This window comes from Chlorocebus sabaeus, chromosome 8, assembly GCF_047675955.1.
Source record: "Chlorocebus sabaeus isolate Y175 chromosome 8, mChlSab1.0.hap1, whole genome shotgun sequence".
Lineage (NCBI taxonomy): Eukaryota > Metazoa > Chordata > Mammalia > Primates > Cercopithecidae > Chlorocebus > Chlorocebus sabaeus.
Window position 1 is genome coordinate 74,537,144 of NC_132911.1, and position 21,073 is coordinate 74,558,216.

At 41.8% G+C, this 21,073-nt stretch overlaps 1 protein-coding gene across 11 annotated transcripts in view; it reads right to left on the minus strand.

The window, feature by feature from the left end:
• Nucleotides 1-9,253, minus strand: part of NCOA2 (nuclear receptor coactivator 2) — a 302,340-nt gene extending 293,087 nt beyond the window's left edge. For 3 of the 11 annotated variants that reach the window (XM_038000414.2, XM_008000837.3, XM_038000411.2), the window contains exon 1: nucleotides 9,147-9,253. The gene's annotated coding sequence lies outside the window, so the exon portion shown is untranslated. Of the gene's footprint in view, nucleotides 1-6,978; nucleotides 7,539-7,599; nucleotides 7,974-8,635; nucleotides 8,731-8,779; nucleotides 8,870-9,146 lie in introns of those variants that run through there. The other 8 variants (XM_038000409.2, XM_038000413.2, XM_008000838.3 and 5 more) reach the window with 5 other exon arrangements.
• Nucleotides 9,254-21,073: the final 11,820 nt, after the last annotated feature.

The window sequence follows — 21,073 nt, forward strand, 5'->3', positions numbered from 1 at the left end:
TCACACTTGTATGAAAAAGCCTTAAGGAATCAAAACATTAATATTACTTAAAACAGTAACAAGAATACCACACAAAATAAGTCTCAAAACAGAATTACAGAAGTTGAAAACATATTGAGAAACTCCAAAGAGGCAGGCATTCTTAAAGTTTTAGCAATTTGACAACAGTTTTCACCAATCTTAAATTGTCTTAATATTTTCAGCTTAGACCATTTTGATGGCTTGCATCACCACTTTCATGACATCTAACACTGCAGGGTTTACAACAGTATCCTTAAACAGGGAAAAAATAAAATACAGATATAAAAGCTAAGGAATGTAATGCTCGATCCCACTACAACAAAGCTCAGCCTCAGTCTTCTGAACCACAATGTTGTCCAGCAACTAACTCCAGCAACAAATCAGCCAATACCTCACTTCACTTGGGTTAAGGCGCAACATAATTGCTTTCTTAACAAATAGCTGGCTTCTTCACTAAGAGCTTTTAGCAGAGTAAATCTGTTTGGTAAAGGGGGAAACTGTAGATCATGATCAGACACGATCTACATAAATGAAATCCTTAATGATAGTAAGAGACTTCCCCCATAATCTTGATTGTATTCTTTTCACTACCACTCATATTTAATCTTCAACTTGAAGAAAAAATTAAGTCAGGGAAGAAGAAAGATAAAAGGAGGTAGAGGAGAAAGATGTGCGAAGATTCATACCCAAAGTGAAGTGGTCAGAAGTTTGAGTTATTATTTATCATTCCACCCTTATGTCAAAGCACTGCGCAGAAAGTGGTCAGCTACTGGAGTTTGGTCTTAATGCCAGGCACACGCTATGCTACATCCACAACAGGCTGCTGGCACAAGATGGCAGATGCAGGACAGCAGAACTGCCTCAAGCACCGGCAAGCCCCCACTGCCTGTCTCCATAACTACCAAAACCAGCTTCTGTAATTTCCAGAAATTTTATAATATTAGGTTAAATTTGTAGAAATTCATATACTCCCAACATTCAATTCTACTACAGAATTTCCGTATTCCTTATTTAGGAATCTAAAAACATTTTGACAATAACTGAAAGTTTTTCATTTTTAAGCATATTAACAGTACAATTAGAAATTTTAAGATAAGTTAATATTAAATATTCTGACAAATGCTACTATAATACCAAAGACAAAGAAGTCGTTTCATATTTGAATCATGAATTGATTTTATAAGCAGAAATGATCTGCTAGAAAAAGACAATCCTCATTTAGATGGAGACTTCAATGGGCAGAGATCAGTCAGCACCAACAGGAACTACCAGAACTAACACTCTCCCAAGTTAAACCTTGGAAGGTTTTGGGTCACATTTCATATGGACACACTAAATGAATAATAGAAAATACCATGCATTATGTTCTCATTGATGACAACAGGTCTTCAGTCTCAGCAGCTGGAACATTATAAGCAATGCATGCTGATCCTACATGTGCAGGTGAAAGAGTTCCCTGAAAGCTCAAGCCCGCGCTGGGTGCAAACAATTGAGCAGAGAGAAGAATTCCACAAATAGCAGAGCAGAAGTCAGATGACTGAATATATTATCAGCCTTCTTTTTGGGACTACAATACCTCAACACCAAGTCATCCACGCTACATGATTACAAAACATCCACAACACATGCATCACACAATCTGTGCCCAACAGTTAAACATACTAGAATCAAGTGTTTTAAGGACGTAAGAAGCCAACTACCTTTATCAGCATCCTATCCTTTCTAAGCCTATTTCCTCTATAGTGCTCTGTCAATCTATTTTCTACCTATCCCCCACAATCAAGTTTTCTTCAGCTTTATTTTCTGAGCTTTTTATTGTGAGAACAATAGGCAACCTGAATATGCTCTTGCAAAATACATTCCCTACTCTTTTCCTTTTCACTAGTGGAGAATTACTGATCTATGTTACTTCAACAAAGCACTGGGTAAGACAGCTAACAACAACAGGGTTCTACCTCTCACTGCTACAGTAAGAAACATACAAGAGTACTGTAGGGGTACCTTTGCCCTGCACTTGGTTTTCAGTAAGCACTCAATAAATGTTAACTATTTTACTTCACCCATTATAATTCTTATTTCTTGAAAATTAAAAGAACAAATCTATAATTTCAACAATTATTAAAAACTGAGCTGGTGACTAAAAAAGCCAGACACTATTCGTGGGTCTTCAAATCAATCACCTCTGTGCAGGTATAAGCCCTCCTTAAGGCAACAGTCTGGAAGATGCCTGCTGATATAAGTTGCAGGACTGGAACTATTCAAATGTATTCATCCTTCTTATGGACTTAACAAGTAGACTGAGCCTTATAATGTCCCACAAACATTTGCTTTATCAGATTCCTAAAAGAAAGACATTTTCAGATTCAACCATTCCCTCCAATGTTTAGGATTTATTTCCCCCACTCAGTGGCAAAGTTAGTTTTTCCTCCCAAAGTTTTGCTCACAGGTACAGGACTTACCTCACTTTAAGCTTCAGCGTCCTTCTGGAAAATGGAGGTAACCTCTATTTTATAGGGTTGTGGCAAGAATTAAAGAATGAAGCACACATCAAAAAAGCGTCTATCAGGTTGTTGGCACTCAATGATAGCTGCTATTATCATTTCTGTTATCATTGTTACTCTTCTAATACAGACCTTTTAGTTAAGAGCAAGAACGGGCCAGGTTCAATGGCTCATGCCTATAATCTTAGCACTCTGTGAGGCTGAGGCAGGCGGATCATTTGAGGTCAGGAGTTCAGGACCAGCCTGGCCAACATGAAGAAACCTACCTCATCTCTACCAAAAATTATCTGGAAGTGGTGACATGTGCCTGCAGTCCCAGCTACTCAGGAAGCTTAGGTGAGAGAATCGCTTGAACCCGGGAGGCGGAGGTTGCAGTGAGCTGAGATCACGCCACTGCACTCCAACCTGGGTAACAGAGTGAGACTGTCTCAAAAAAAGGAAGAAAAAGAGCAAGAATGAGCTACATCTAGAAAAACTGACAACCATAGCAGAATACTTGCACAAGGTTGCACTCAGGAGCATTCCATCCCTTAGAAACCTAGGTGGTTAAGGCCCAGAATGAGCAGCCCTAAAGCGGCAACAATTCACAGGCAACGCCTATCACCTTCGCCCAACTGAACAGTGCCATCCTTACCATACACCACACAGGACTCAAGGCCAGAGAGGATACAACATGATTCCAGAGGAAATAAAACAAAAATAATTATAAATATTCATACCTTCATTAAACGAAATCCATTTGGTTGTAGGCTAATCAGTTAAGGGGACATTTAACAATATTTTTTATTATAAACATTTTAACCCTATTTTCAGGGAAAAGACAACCCAAACCCAAATCAAAGTAAAATGTGCTGACATGATTAAAATTACATGCACACAAAAAGAACATATCTTTAGTACTAAAGCAAATTGAAATGAAGGCAAATATGTCCCCTCCCACCTCCTCCTCAACCAAAAAAAGTGATCACCCACTCTATGTTCCCCCTTTAATCACTGGCTCTGGAATGGATGGTTTATAATATCAAAGTACACTGAAAAGGCCAGGACAGAGTACTCATCAAATGACTAAATGAACAAATAAATGAGACAATACTTAAGTCAGACAAGAAAGCAAAGACAAGGTCAAAAAGCCCAAAATGACGGCCAGGTGCGGTGGCTAATGCTTTTAATCCCAGTACTTTGGGAAGCCAAGGGGAGAGGATCGCCTGGGCCAAGGAGTTTAAGGCCAGCCTGGGCAACGTGGCAAAAATATCAAACATTAGCTAGGCGTGGAGACACACACCTGTAGTCCCAACTACTTGGGAGGCTGGTTCAGGAGGATCACTTGAGCCTAAGAGGTCAAGGCTACAGTGACCTGTGATCATGCCACTGCACTCCAGCATGGATGACAGAGCGAGACCGTATCTCAAAATAGTAATATAATAACAACAACAACAGCAAGACCAAAGTAGATTTAAGTTGGCCAGGGGAACTCAAACAATTCAGAATTGGCTGCCTAAAAAGCATAAATTCTGCCAGCATTAACAGGCTAACTTCAGTTCTCCACGTATCTGTCAGCTGATGCCTAGTCAAAGTAAAGATGTTTTCTTTTCCTTTAGAACATTTAACTAGTTGCGAATAACTTCTACCTATATGATTGTGTCCAAAGCCTCAAAAACAGCTATATAAAACACCACCATAGGTTCCCTGCTCATTTAATTCTTCTCTAGAAAATTTCCAACCAGAGAACCAACAGAAAATTGTCCTAGAATCAACATTTCCACAATCGCATTATGTCATCACAGCCCTGGGGAGCCAGAAATGTGGTCATTCATCAACATTTCATACAGTAAACACATAAAATCTTTGCCCTAAAAGCTAACAGTATTAGGATCTACCTGCAGACCACCTAGTCTTTTAATTTCAGTTGCCTTTATAATTTACCTTTAAGATTTCCACTCCTTTTCATAATCAGTTTTACAACAGCTAAGAGAACTACACCAGCTTCTAAAATATCATCAAAAGTCACATTCTCACCTCGATCTAGAAATTAGCATCTAGAATCCATAAAGATGTGTTTTCTTTATGATGTCTGAATTGAAGGTCTGCAACATTAAAATTGTATTTCATAGCTTTTCCAGACATTACTTGTAATAGACTTTAGAGAGTAATATGACATATTCTTTTCACAGCTTGCAATTCATAAAACTCTACTAGAAGCCTTCAAAAACAAAAAAGGAAAAACACAAACACTTGGAACACAAACACTTAGAACCTTTTTCGTTTGTTTGTTTAGAAAAGTAAGACATAGAGAAGTAATAAAATTAGCCTGAAATATGAAAGGGTACAAAAAAACCTGAAGGTTTTGTTCCGTTTTCCCTTAAATGGCTTTCATTTTTGGTATGAACTACAGACTTATTCTTTCACTATGGAAAAAGATCCTATGTTGCTGATTTTATGATTTGCGGCAATAAAAGACCAATACCTTAAAGCAGTGACTTATTTTCTCCCTCCTATTCTCTTAATCAAAAATCAATAAAGCATGTAATAACACATATTACCAAACAAAACTATACACACAAAACATTAAAGTTAGTAATTTCTTAAATAGCAGTTTTTTCATAGCAATAAATAAGCATTAACTTTGCTTTTAAATATAACTTCGATTATGACACAATAATGGCCAAAATATCAAATGAGGGCACGCTGTGCATTTCAGAAAAATTGTTTAAAGAGACCATCCCCTTTTTTATTTTCCTTTACTATCCAATATCCTAAAGAGTGCTTAAAGAATCGCTTTTAAACTCAATACAACACAAAATTTTTCCTAAGAAATCCAAGCTGTCAACTTATGGGTCACATTTCAACCTTACGTAATTTGAAACAGCTATGGTACTGAATCCTTAAATACAGGGCATGTAATGGAAGGACTGCTCACAGATCCTTGATGTTACTGAGGCTTGGAAAGCTTTAATAAGATACAACTATAAATAAAGACAACTAAAGAGCATTACTTTATCCACAGCCCAAATCCCCCTCCAAGCCTTACATTTTATATTTCCAATAAAATGCTCTTCTAACACTAAGCCAAAGTCATCTAAATTATATTTAACCAATGAAGGGTTAAAATCCAAAAAATATTAACTACTCAAAACATATTAAATCCGTAATTGGTGAGCTCTTTTCTACCCTCCTGCTTCAGTATACTGACATCTAAAAGTCAAAGAACTCCTCTGTTTAAGACTGAAATTCCCAGGAGGAAGGAAGCTCAGATCCAGCCTGAGAGCACACAATGGAATCACAGCTGACGATGCACATCTTTTTCTAGATGTCTCCATATGCTTGAGAGGTTCCCCCCACCAAGCCAGACATTAGGAGACTTGGTTCTCTCTGCCACCAAGAATCTGAGCACATTTTCAAGGACTGTTGCAGAGAATTAAGTAAAATAATGTGTTGCTCTTAAGCATACAAAAGAGAGAAGGGCGTATGTCAGAGTGCCAAATGATGGGGGGTTTTCAATGTTGTCCACTTTTGAATGTTGTTTCTAATACTCCTTACCTCTGCCAGTCTAAGTAAGTGTTTGATTTACCTTCTCTCTTTTTACTATTTTATTACAAACATCTCAAGAGCTACAGCAAAATGCAATTAATTCTTGTCTACATGCACCCAAAATGATCCTGAATTGGGAATTCTCATGGTAAATCTGAAAATAGTATACGACAACAGAACACAGTTGTAAGGTTTGGCAAATACTGTTCCCTAGAACTGCAGTCCCCCTCAATTCTTTCTTAGTAACCCAAGATTAATAAAAGCTTGACCTATGACATATTTCCCACGTAACCTAAAAGAACACACTCCCAAAATTAAATTCATGGGATACTTATGACAAAACTGAATAAATTCATTCTTAATCTAACACTTTTCATTCTTTGAACTCCCAAAGATTCTACAAATTCCAGGTGAGAAAGGGAGAATTACTTCTGTCAGTGTGCCTAACCTCACCAACAAAGAACAGACGCGCGCGCGCGCACACACACACACACGCACACACACACACATGCTTCGTAGCAGCTGCTTTCTTTTTAAAAGATTGCTATTCCTGCAGAGCAACCTGTGATCTTTACAGAGAATCAAAGACCTCTGCTCCTAAAAGTCAAGAGTTGAGAAAGTCATTTGACTAAACGCGCAATAAACAGTTAAAACCAAAGATGTCTCCAAACCTTGTATAAACCAGAAAAGTACCCACACACTGTACAATTCAGCAGTGTTTAAGAAAATTAAAATTATTTTTAAGAATCTTTTGTGTGGGAGTAATCTGGCAAACTACATTTCACTCAGACTTTTTCCTGTAGACAAATATTCTTTGATTAGCTTTGCTCCTTAAATACCCACACTTAATGTTTCAATCAGTGATGCTTTAGTTCCCAACTTCATTTTGTTTACCCAAGAAAGAGCAAAAAGAAAAAAAAATGCATACCATAAACCACAACTTTTTTTTTTAATGACATCCCCAAATGTCGAAGTTTCAAGTGCACTTTGGGAATTGGCGCTCTAATTAAACAAGGAACCAGTGAAGCCATTATGAACAATGATGCTTTCCACTCCCAATAATCAGTTGGCGTGATACTACTCCGATGCTCAGGGTCCTCTTTCAAATTTCATTGTCCCCATTCTGGCGTAGCTGAGTGAAACCGAGATAGAGGCAAACGGGTAACTTCTGTATTCTGTGACCCTCAGCATGTAAACCGGACGCTGAGGTCCAGGACATGATCACTACAGCATATGCCATTTTAGAAACCGGCCTCGGGGAGTTACTGCCACATCCTAAAGTGGCTTTAGACTTCGTCGTGTATAAGACAACGTCTATTTCGGTATGAAAGACATACAGGACCTCGAGTGCCGCGGCATGCCTCTCCGGGTCGGAGCCCCTCTAAGTGACACAACCCCAGAGATCAAGGAGCTGGGGTGACTTGGGGATGGACAAGAGTAGCTGGCTCTCGGCGTCTCCATGACTCCCCCGCCCCGCATGCAACTCCGCTTTAACTGGTCCGGAGAAACCCCGCCCCCTTCCTTCCTCTGGTCCACACGATTGGCTCACCGACACCCGGCAGGTCAGCTCCCCGCCTTCGATTGGCTCACTGCCCCATCAGTCAGACGCAGCGAGATTCGGGTCGGTGGGAGGGGAAGGCGTCGGAGGAGGTGGAGTGGGAGTGGGATTAGAGGACGAGGTGGCGAAGGAAGGTGTTCAGGCTCGGTCTCTGGTTTGGGAAAGTTTCCCCTACCAGTGACGGACCCAGAACACGGGAGGCCCAGTCCAGCTCCGGGCCGGCGGAAGGGGGCTCCGGTCCCCGATTCCCGCCCCTCGGTCCCGCAGGCCCCGGAAACCACTAGAGGGAGGGGGAGAAGGAGGGGCCATCTAACCAGGGACCGACCCACCCCCGGTCTCGGAAGAGGCGCCTCTGGGACTCCCCCGAGGGGAGGAGGCGGGGAGCGCAGCCGGCAGCGACGACCCCGGCCCCCTCCCCCAGCACCCCCCAGGGGCCCGAGAGAGCTGGGTCCCCGTGCCCGGGGCGTGACCGTCGCGAGGCGGCCGCAAGGGCCCCTCCCGCTTCCCGCCTGGGGCCCCGAGAGCCTGTCCCTTCAGGGGCGGAGAGAAGGGGGCGAGAAAAGGGGGCGCTGGCGAGCCAACCCGGAACCTCCCGGTCCGCCTCCCGCCCCCAGCCCCGGCCCCAGCGCGCCTCCTGCACACACGCCCGCACCCAGAAAGTTCAGTCAGGGGCGAGCCCCGCTCGGCGCCGCCGCGGCCCGGCCCCCGGCTCCCCGCCCCCACCACGGCCCGGCCTGCTCGGCCCCAGCGCGCCGCCCGCCCCGCCCGCCGCAGCTCCTTCCCGTCCGCCCGCGGTGCTCGGCGCCCCTCGCCCCCCGCCCCCAGCGCTGACACGGGCCCGGGCCGCCCGCCGGGCCGCGGCTCCCCTTCCCCGTCCCGCGCTGCAGCTCGCCGGCCGCCCGGACACCCTGCTTCACCTTCACACACCCCCGGCACTTCCCGAGTCCTGCCTCCCCTCGCCCGGCTCCCACTCTCCGCTGCAGCCGCTCCGCGCTTCCATTAAAGAATGCACCTTCCCGGGATTCACCTTCTCGGCTCTGCCGCGCTGCCCCCGCGGGGTTAGAGCCTCGGTCTCCGCCGACCCCGCACCGGACTGGGCGACAGGCACTCGCTCCTCGGGGCGGGGGCCGCACCCGCACCCCCGGCCTCCCCGCTGCGCCTCGGCGCTCACCTCTCGCCCGCGCCGCAGGCTGCAGCCTCCGCCCGCCTCGCGCTCCGGGACTCGTCTCCCGAGCTCTCGCAAGGCGCTGGAGCGCCTCCTTTCTCTCCCGGGGACTCCGCGTCTCCCCGCCGCTTCCCGCCCTCCCCACCCCCAAGCCCCAACTCCCCAGCGTCGCTGCGCCTCCGGGATGCAACTCCCGTTTTCCGCGCACTCCGGCGGCGGTCCCCGCACACAAAAACAGCCTCTCGGAGGCGCACGGCTCTGCCGGGGCTCGGCGCAGGAAGGGCAGTCGCGGCCGGGGAGTGGGGACGCGGCGCCCCCCGCCTGCCGCCCGCCCCCCGCCCGCCCTCGCGGCCCCGGGGGAAGGCGCGGTTACCGGCTTGGGTCGGTCACGCCGTCAGGTGCCGGCTGCCGTCGGCGCTGACCTTCGCCGCCGAAGCTGTAGCCGAGGCTGCGGCCGCCATGTTCCCGTGTTAATAACTGCTGCCTGGTTGTTTATTTCAATGGAGATCCTCCCCCAACTCCCTCCTCCTCCTCCTCCTTCTCCTCCTCCTCCTCCTCCTCCGCGTCTCCGCACTTGCGGAGAGACAGACCGCGCGAGCTCGCGAGCAGGGGAGGGGGCTCGGGAGCCAGGCCGTCCCTCCCTCTGCCTCCCCGGCAGTGGCCGCCGCCAAGTCCTGTCACCGGGAAAAGGACGGGGCGGAAACTTGCCTCTCGCGCCCCCGAGGAAGGGGCAAAGGTGGACGCAGGGTTGTCCGGGGAGCAGCCCCTGGCCGCGGGGTCCGCAGCATCTCGGTCGGCAGAGTCCTATGAGAAGGCGGCCCGGGGAGAGGTGAAGAAGAGTAAGGGGACAGGGGACAAAATGGGTGACTGTGGTAGAGGGAGAGTGACCTAGGGGTGACTGGAACTGAAGAGAGAGTCAACAGAGGACTTCATGGGAGGGCAAAGGGCAATGCCAAAAAGAAAACTAGCGACTGGGACGGGCCCGGACCGCCGAGTTAGAGGCAGTGGGGCCTGGGGGCTGCTGACGGCAGGGAAGGTGCCCCAAGACGACGATCGGGGAGAGCCGAGTCCCAGGGTCGCCAGGAGAGGACCCTCCCGCCCGTCCGGCCGGGCCCCTCGGCCAGCAGCCTGCACCCCCTCGGGCGCACCTCACCCCACCCAACTCCCGGTCCTGCCGCTGCTCCCGGGAGGCGCCCCGCATCCGTCAAGTCCCCTACGGCTCCAACAGGGAGAGGCTTCTCCCATTGCAGTTGTATCTCCAGAGGGGATGGAGAGGCGCGACTGTGGGAGCTGGAAGGAGAACCACCCGGCAATTGCGGGATAAAGCAAATGCTGCACACAGAGTATAAAACTTAACCTGGTTGAGAATTCTCGGCACGTCATGAAATCACAGAAGTTTTTATTGGCAAGTCCATTCTCTAGACATCCGTGAAGAAAGTACTGAGGGGACGTAGGAGATTGGCACTAAAAATGCGAGAACCCCTATTTAAGTGTTTCTTAGACGGATCTGTTTTACGCTTTGGAAAAGCAAGGTTTTTTTCCAACTTATACGGTAATTAGTTGAAAAAAATCAACTTTTGTTTAATGGCAGTTATCAAATTATGAGAGGAACATACTCCCTGATTTTAATCTTATGATGAGAAAGGTCACTTGCGGTAGACAATGTAATCATGGGGTGGGGGGGTCAGTTAAAACATTTGTTTGTCAATTTGATTATTGAACAACTATGTGATGAAATGTTTCATTCTTATTGTTTGCTCTTTTCTAAATCCCTTAAATATTATAGCTACCACAAATAAATGTCTAATATAGGTAAAGCATATTACCTAAGAGTGTTTATTGAACACTTATTATGTATCTGACTGTCCTAGGTGATGTATATCCGCTATAGACCTTAATCCTCAAACCTTCCGAAGTCATTACCGCTTTTCACTTCACACAAAAAATTCAAGCTAAAAGAAGTGATTTGCCCAGGGTCACAGCCAGTAGTTGGAGAGGATGTGAGCCCAGTTCTGGTGAGCTCCAAAGCCCATGCTTTTAAATGTGCTTTCATCCTAAAATTTGTGGGTGTACCACCAATTTTATTAGGCAAAAGAATAAAAAAATATGTGTGGGGTGTGTGTGTGTGTTTGTGGATAGAAAATGCTTGTGGATAGAAAATAAATGTTAGCGCTGGGGAGTGTAAGAAGTGGGTGATGAGGCACTTCCACTTTTTATTTTGCACACTTATCGTTTGAAATGTTTGCACTGACTATGTATTAATGTATATTCTTAAAGATTTCTTTTTTTAGCTAGCTAGAATAATAGAATTATGTTCCCAAAGCGTTGAGAGGAAGTGGAGAGTTTGTTTATGGCCTGTCTTCTGCTAATACCAGTCTGTAACTTGTCTACAATGGGGTAGTAGTCACCTGAGGTTTGTCACAATGCTGAACTCCGGATTTGCTTTCCTGTCCTCACCCCCAACTGTGAGTTATCAGGAGTAGCGAAAATAAATAAATAAATAAAAATTAAAAAAAAATTCTTCTTGCTTGCTATCCCACCCATTTTGGTGGAAGTCCAGAGTCCATCAGTCCTCTGCAATCATAGATTTCACACTTTTAAAACTACCCATGATACCTCTGCAAACAAATAACTCCCCCCATTGCATTCCCATATTACCCAATAAAACGTCTTACAACAGCTGAAGACTTTTTTCTAACAAGAAATAAACATCTGATAACATAGTAGATGAGCTCCATGCCCAAGTGCTACTCAATTGCCTGAGCTTGAATTGTGTGACTTAAACGCTCTCTAGTACCATCTCTGGGCGCCCTCTAAATTTCAGGCTCTTCTTGTCACAGTAGTCTGTCTTGCACTAGAGTTGTTTATATATTTGTCTTTCTCTTTCACTAGATTGTAAGTTCCGCAGAGCCCAAGACCTAGTCTTGTTCTTGTTTGTACATGCTACAGCACTTAACAAAATTTGTATGATGTCTGTTGTTTCATTGAATTTGTGAAATATAAATAGTAGTATCTATTCCAATCCTCGTGTTCTCTTCCCCATGTCATCCTCCAATCCCTTGTTCATAAAACATGTTTATAAAAAACATTTTCCATACTTTGAAAGAACTTTGATTCCCATGAGACCTCACAACAATTGTTTATTAAAACTAACCATAATTTTTAGTGAATCATTACTGTGATAATGTAAAATGAAAAGGTAGAAAAGGCAGTAAATAAGTTGACAATGACACAAAATAAGAAAGGAAGAAGAAGGAAAGAAAAAAGAAGGCAAAGATATAGGAACTAGGTATATTACCGAGAGAACAACAATAAGGAAAAAATATGTGGGTGCAGATCTTAAAGGGGAAGGAAATTATTGAAATGTAGTGGAAGTAGAAACAACATACCATGAATGGATGAGGCAAAGAAACACCAAAAATGTCAACAGAATCATAAATGCAACATGGAAAAGTAAAGAAAATGACAAATTATATATTTAACAATATAACCTAGGAATAATCAGAACAATATGACTGCTACAAGACAAGAATTTCTATTTTTGTCTGCCTTTTCTTCCACAGTTTTCAAAGTACTCACTTTTTTCATAAATAAACTGCATGAAAGTGGGAGATTCTATACTATTTTTGGGTTAACGCTAGTAGCATACATCATGAGATTAGAGGTAACGGTATGGTAAGAAGAGCTATAGAATATAAGCAAATAAATATGATGTGAAGTTGTCTCTGTAACTTACTGTGTGACCTCAAAGAAGTCACTAAATATCGCAGTTTCCTTGTCTGTGTAATTGTTGCAAGACTCAAAAGGTGTAAATAAATGTACTTTGTTAACTATCAAGCTCTTTAAACAAATGTAAGGGAATATTACTATGTCAGCTAAATCTATGTGTAGCATAGTTATCTCTATTTCGGTGCACTCGTAAATTGCCAAAGCAAAAATCTATAGTTCATTTTATTAAAATGTAATTATGGGGTGGGGGCGTCAGTTAAAACATTTGTTTGTCAATTTGATTATTGAACAACTATGTGATGAAATGTTTCATTCTTATTGTTTGCTCTCTTCTAAATCCCTTAAATATTATAGCTACCACAAATAAACGTCTAATATAGGTCAAGCATATTACAAAAATGTTTTCCTTACTGAAGTAGTCATTATATGTATATTATTCCCATTTTACGTACAATAAAGCTGAGCTTCAGAGATGTCAAGTAAATTAATGCAAAGTCATAGAACTGTCTTCACTGCATACCTAGGATTGTGTTAGGATTCTACTCTTTATCACCTGTGTCTCTACTACTCTAAGAAACACATTGGCTGGGCATGGTGGCTCATGCCTGTAATCCCAGCACTTTGGGAGGCCAACATGGTAAAACCCTGTCTCTACTAAAAAATACACACACACACACACACAAAATTAGCTGGGTGTGGTGGCGCATACCTGTAGTCCCAGCTACTCGGGAGGCTGAGGCAGGAGAATGGCTTGAACTGGAAGTCAGAGGTTGCCGTGAGCCAAGATCGCACTGCTGCGCTGCAGCCTGGTGACAAAGCAAGACTCTGTCTCCTAGAACATAATGCATACTCAATAAATGATCGTGAAAAACATGAATAAATTAATGAATGAGCTCCCTTCAAGTCATACTGTACACTGTCACAAGATTCATCCCCTCAGTCTTATTTTGTTACTTTCCCACTTGAAAACACTTAATGATCCTTCATTACCTACGGAATACAATTCAAATCCTTCACCTTATATTAAGAACCTCTTTGATAATGCCCCTAACTACTTTTTCTATTCATACCTCCCTTATTTCTCAAACAAAAGCAAATATTAATACACCCACACTCATTCCAGAATATTCTGGAATGAGATTGACCTGAGTTTCAATCTTGGCTCTTACTAACGGCGTGAACTTGGGCAAGTTATTTAGCATCTCTGAAAATTTTATCAGTGCAATAAGACAAGAAAATGAATTGGAAGGAGGTGAAACCAAACTTACTCACTAATGATGATATAGTGTACATATAAAATTCAAAAGAATCCATAAACTACTAAAATGAATGTAGGATCACAAGGTACAAGGTCAATTGTATTTCTTCTGTATGTTAGCATGAAACAACTGGAAAATGAAATTTTTAAAATGCCATTTACAAAAGCATTTTAAAAAATCAAAATTTAGGAATAAATTTAATGAAAGATGTTGCATGATCTCTACATCAAGAAAAAAAATTGCTAATAGAAATTCACAATGACCTAAAACAGAAATAGACTGGGCACAGTGGCACATGCTTGTAGTTCCAGCTACTTGGGAACCTGAGGCAGGAAGATCACTTGAGCCTAGGAGTTGCAGACCACCATGAGCAACATAGCAATACCGTGACTCTTAAAACGTTAATTTTTTTTTTTTTTTTTTGAGCGACATGATCTTACTCCGTCACTCCGGCCAGAGAGTGCAGTGGCACAATCACAGCTCACTGCAGCCCTGACCTCCCTAATAGTCAAGAATACAGGTGTGTGCCACTACACCCAGCTTTTTTTTTTTTTTTTGGATTTGTTTTGTAGAGATGGGGTTTCACCGTCTTACCCAGGCTGGTCTTGAACTCCTGGGGCTCAAGTGATCTGCCCCTCTAAGCCTTCCAGAGTGTTGGGATTACAGGCAAACACCATCATGCCAGGCCAAAAAATTAAATTTTTAAAACGAGAGATGGGGCCAGGTGTAGTGGCTCATGCTTGTAATTCCTGCACTTTGGGAGGCTGAGATGGGAGCAAAATCTTGAGGCAAAGATTTTGAGACCATCCTGGGCAACAAAGCAAGACTCCATTTCTGTTTTAAAAAACAGTATTAAGATGTCAACACTTCGCAATGGATCTATAGATTCAATGCAATCCCAATCAAAATCCCAGCAAGCTTTTTAAGTAAAAATTGAGGTACTAATTCTAAAAATTATATGCAAATATTACCTAGAATAGCCAAGACAAACTTGAGGAAACACGAGTTGAATGACTTACACTGCCGGCTTCAATATTTACTATAAAGCTACACTAATTAAGACAGTGTGATATTGGTGTAAGGATAGACAAACAGATCAATGGAACAGAATAGAGAATTTGGAAATAGGCCCGCAAACTTTATAGTCAATGAATTTTGTACAAAGTTGTCAGATAAATTCAATAGAAAAAGGAAAGTCTTGTCAATAAGTAGTGCTACAACTAGATATCAGTATAGAGAAAATATTGACCTTCTTACCACACACAAGAATGAATTCAAGATGGATCATAGACTTAAATGATAAAATTCAAACTATGAAGCTCCTAGAAGAAAACACCGGCCATGCTTGTATTCCAAGCACTTTGGGAGGCCAAGGCAGGAGAACGGCTTGAGCCCAAGAGTTCAAGACCAGTCTGGGCAACATGGTGAAACTCCATCTCTAAAATAAATAAATAAATAAAAAAGTCAGGAGTGGTGGCACACACCTGTAGTCCCAGCTGCTTGGGAGGCTGAGGCAGGAGGATCATTTGAGCCTGCAAGGTCAAGGCTGCAGTGAGCCACTGCACTCCAGCCTGAGCAGGAGAGCAAGACCCTGTGTGAAATAAAGAATGAAAGAGAGAGAGAGAGAAAGAGAAGAAAGAGAGAGCAGCCAGGTGCAGTGGCTTATGCCTATAATCCCAGCACTCTGGGAGACCAAGACAGGTGGATCACCTGAGGTCAGCAGTTCAAGACCAGCCTGGCCAACATGATGAAATTCCATCTCTACTAAAAACACAAAAATTAGCTGGGCGTAGTGGAACATGCCTCTAATCCCAGCTACTTGGGAGGCTGAGGCAGGAGAATTACTTGAACCCAGGAGGCAGAGGTTGCAGTGAGATGAGATTGTGGCACTGCACTCCAGCCTAAGTGACAGAGTGAGATTCTGGTCCAAAAAAAAAAAAAAAACTGACAATATCAAATATTGGGGAGAATGTGGAGCAATTGGAACTCTCATTCTTTGCTGGCAGGACTGTACAAACACCTTAGAAAACAGAAACTTCCTCATGAAGTTAAGCATACACAATTCTACCCTACAGTTCTCCTAGGTATTTATCTAAGAGAAATGAAAACAGATGTTCACCAAAAGATTGTATAGAACATTAACAGGAGTTTTATTCATGATAGTGAAAACCTGGAAACTTATTTCCATCATCAAGTTATGTGGAGGAACAAATGTGGTATATTCGTACAATGGAACAGTATTCGACAGTAAAAGGAACAAATTACTGAAATATTCAATAACATGAATGAATTTTAGAAGCATTTTGCTAGGCAAAAGTAGTCGTATGAGTGCATTCTGTACAATTCCATTTCTGCTAGAATACTACAAGCACTGGCAAAATGAATGTATAATGATGAAAGTTGATGCTAGGGTTGTGGGCAGTGCAGATGGACTGGAAAAAGGGAACACAGAATTTTGGAGGGATGAAGAAATATTCTGGGATGATGAATATTGATCTAGGTGATAGTTACATTTTGGCAAACCATTGTCAAAAACATACTGAGTTGTACCCTTAGGATTTGTGTATTTTGCTATTAATTTATACAAATTATACCTAAACAAAGTACTATTAGCATTTAAAAAAATTGAGTAAGAGGGAAATTCTCCAGTATAATGAAGTATATTTACAGAAATCCTATAACAAACATTGTACTCAATGTTGAAACATTTATAGCTTCCCCTTGAGATTGGGAAAGAGAATTGCAAATAGTATGTCCAGTATTACCATTTGTAACCAACGTTGTACAGGCAGTTCTAGCCAATGTGATAAAAGGAAAAAAATAGCATAAAGATTGCTAAGGGAGAAATAGAACTGTCATTATTTACAGATGACATGAATGTTTATGTGAAAAATCCAAAGGAATCTACAAACTATTAGAATTAAATGTAATAAGATCTCTAGAATGGAAGGTCAATATACAAAAATTAATTGCATTCCTATATATTAGAAACAATTAGAAAATGAAAATTTGGCATGTACATTGAAAACTGTTTGGCAATAGCCATTAAAACTGAGCATGTCTCCTGGGTGACCTAATAATTCTGTTCTTTAGTATGTATCCTATAGAGTACTTCAACAGAAGAATGAATGAATTACAGCATTTTTGTTCAATGGACTACTATACTGAAGTGCAAATGAACAAACTATAGCTTCACACGATAACATGTATAAATCATATAGAAATAACCTTGAATAAAAGAAACCAGATACAAAAGAACACTACTATATGATGCTATTTACATAAAGGTCAGACAGGCAAAACTAATCTATGGTGATAGATACCAGGATAGTTGTTAACATTTCGCCAGGTAGGTGGGGCCTAGGAAGGCACATGAGAGAGATTTGGGGATTCTGAGAACATTCTGTTTCTAATACGAGTGGAAGTTACATGGACATGTTCATTTTATGAAACATTTGTGCACAGTTTATTCATGGCATACAAATTATTTGTGTGCCTATGTATATTACACTTCAATTTTTAAAATGTTATTGTTGTTTGCATTTACTGACTCTCCCTCCCTAACTAGACTGTAAACTCTCTGAAGACAGGGATTATATTTTAGATTTCTTAGCATCCCTCACAGATTTTAGCACAGCTGCTTCATAAAATGTTACTTTACAGCCAGACATAGTGGCTAGCGGCTGTAATTCCAGCTACTCAGGAGGCTGAAGTGGAAGGATCACTTGAGCCAAGGAGTTCAAACAGCAGTGAGTTATGATCACACCACCGTACTCCAGCCTGGGCAATGAAGCGAGACCTTGTCCGTCTCTAAAAAGAATAAAAATAGAAAATAAAATATTACTTTACAAAAATAAGTTGGTATAGTTGCCAATAAAGTTTATTTGTTTAGTTTTAGTGTAAGTACAAATACTAGTAAAACAACATATCTTTATATACATAAAAATATATAAACTAAAGATATATAAAATCAATTTAAGTATTGATATTTTGTCTAAAGATCTCCTTTCTCTTAGTTTATCTCTAGTAACTCCAAAAGAAAGCTCTAAATATATAGTAAAAGTAGAATTTATACTCAGGAGGCTGAGACAGGAGAATTGCTTGAACCAAGGAGGCAGAGGATGCAGTGAGCCAAGATCGAGCCACTGCACTCCAGCCTGGGCAACAGAGCAATACTCCATCCCAAAAAACAAACAAACACATGAAAACTAGAATCTAATAAATTAAGCCCAATGTGAGAATCACATCTCACTTGAGTATTGCTAGTATGTAAAAATTGGAATACAGATAGGCATAACACCAGGTATTGGCTTCACCTGACTTAACACCACTTAACATAAAAGTTCATGGTGGGCCGGGTACAGTGGCTCATGCCTGTAATCCCAGCACTTTAGGAGGCCAAGGTGGGTAGATCACTGGAGGCCAAGAGTTCGAGACTAACCTGGTCAACATGGCAAAACCCTATCTCTACTAAAAATATAAAAATTAGCTGGGTGTGGTGGTGCACACGTGTAATCCCAGTTACTTGGGAGGTTGAGGTATGAGAATCACTTGAACCCAGAAGGCAGAGGTTTCAGTTAGCTGTGATGGTGCCATTGCACTTCAGCCTGGGTGACAGAGTGAGACTCCGTCTCAAAAAAAAAAAAAAAAAAGAATAGAGACATAGGTTCTAGACCGGTATCTGAATGCATAATCAATGAGACTTGGGCATTTTGTATGCGTGTCTTTCTTTATACATAACATTTGCCATTTTCACTATTTTTAAGTTACAATTTGATGGCATTAAATGCATTCACCTTGTTGCGCAACCCTCACCACTATTCATCTCTAGAAGTTTTTCAAGCAAATCTTCTGGACATGTAATTAAATGCATCTAGGACTCAGTTTCCTACCTGAGTCCTACATTTTTAAGATTCCATGCAGCTCTGAAACACTGTATCCGGGAACTAAAGAACATTCAAAGAAAACCGGACTCCTTTGGTTAAAATGCAAGTTTTATAAAACCCTAGGTCCAGAAACCTATGCTTTTGCAAAACAGAGTGCATCTAAATAATTGTTCTTTTGCCTAGGAAAAGAACCATCTTCAGAAGAGTAATATACCCTTCACTTCTTTAGAAATAGGCTTTATAAACACGGACCACTTGACAGAGAGTCTTACCACTGAACACCCATTCCAGCAATAGTTTCTGAACTCTAAAATACAAAACTGTGTTTTTATTCAAAACATTTACAGAGTCAATCAATGTTATACTTTAATTAGTCCATTATTTATGAATGTCCTTTTTTAACATCTTTGATTAAATGCCTAGGCCCCTGGGTTGTTTGTTTTGTTTTGTTTTCAGTTTTCCCCAAGAATAATTATGAAGTTCCAGACACACAACTACCAGAGAAATTGCAGTTGGTCTCTTGCCCCATCCCCATGCCCTTTTAGATTATTAATGTCCAAGCTCTTAAACTGAGTGGTAGGTATGTGAATATTTATTATTCCTGTATCTGTCACACATGTTATAAATATTTTCTGTGTACATGTGATATTTAGTTTAGAAAGTTTAAATGCCTTCTATAATAACTGTTTTACTTAATCACATTCTTTTCTTATAAAACAATAAAAGCTAACATTTAGACCCTGTTTTCCTTTAGATCAAGTCTTAAAATAAATTACTAATATTGGGTACTTTCTCATACACTTTGTCTCTGTTTACACATGGTTAACTAACCACTATCTAAGACTAACAATGCTCTTCCATGTCTGAACTCCCTTCTCTTTCTGCCTCTGCCTGGACTCTTCCCTTATCCTCTTTCCTCTTCTCTCTCCTTATTGTGGGCTTTGCAGCTGTTTCTCTCCCTCTTTAATAGTGGTTTCATTGACAATATCACCATTGCCTCATCTGTGAGTTCTACCTCCCTCTGGAGATGATTGTTTTCCTTAGGAACCCTTGTTGCCATTCCTAAGATAAAATCCCAAGCCCAGGTGACTTTGAGTATTCCCCGACAGAGCAAGGCAAGACACATTACCCCAAAGTGCCCCATGTTCATCTATACATGTTTGGCAGAGTCCCTATCCAAGTGCAGCATAATCTTCCACAAAAAGGCATGTGATGGTTATGTTCTATTACCAGTACAGTACTATCATTGATGTCACAGGTTTTAGGAGGGCAGCTCTGAGAATTTAAGCCCCTCAAAAACCTTGTTTCTATAGAAAAACATGCTTTACTTTACCACCAATCAGTGAAAAAGTAAACACTGGAAATAAGTGCATGAAGATTGCTCGTGCTTTCCATCTATGACTTCAAAGCCCTTCATAAAACACAGTTTTTAAAAACGCCTTTTTGCCAAAACTAATAGCCATTCAAGGACTTGTTATATTCATAACTAAGATGCATTTATTAGCAACCTTTGACATGAAGCCTAGGAGATAATGCACAAAATGATAAAAAAGATAGGATATGTTTCTTTCCATTTATTAATTCAGTGAAAATTTGTTCAGTTTCTACTCTAGTTCAAGTACTGGAGACTAGGCATGGTGGCTCATGCCTGTAATCCTAACACCTTTGGAGGCTGAGGTGGGAGGATCACTTGAGTCCAGGAATTTGAGGCCAGCCTGGGCAACATGGCAAGGCCCCAGTCTCTACAAAAAACTTTCTTCAAATTAGCCTGTGTGTGTGTTTGTTTGTTTGTTTGTTTGTTTGTTTTTTAATTAGCTAATGATCATCTGTGGCCCCAGCTACTTGGAAGGCTGAGGTGTGAGGATGGCTTGAACCCAGGAGGTTGAGGCTTCATTGAGCTATGTTCACACCACTGCTCTCCAGCCCGGGTGACAGAGCAAGACTCTGTCTCAAACAAATAAACAAAAAGTACTAGAGACCCCGTACTGAACAAACTCCTCTAACTGAATGAAATTTACAGCAGATGTGGCACATACTAGGCACTCAATAAATATCTGTGGAGTGAGTGATTATGGCTAAGAAAACCATTAAAATATGATAAATATTTTTGTTTTGTAAAATTCAGTGAAATCAATGAACAAAAGGGTTGCAGAATATAAATTAGGCGGGGGAATTTTATAGCAACCATAGTTAAAATACTTTCTATTCCTATTGAAGTAATTGTGGGTGGGAATATTGGGTGACCATGACCAGAAAGGCAACACCTCTACAAACCACGTGGCTGTTACTTTGCTGGGCATGGGTTAGGAGACAAGTGCCATCCCACCACTACCTCTATACCTTTTTGCTGATTTTCACTTTGAGACCTAAGTGTATTTTATGTATAAGTAGTTTAGATCTATCATCTTCACTTCAAGAATTCTGCA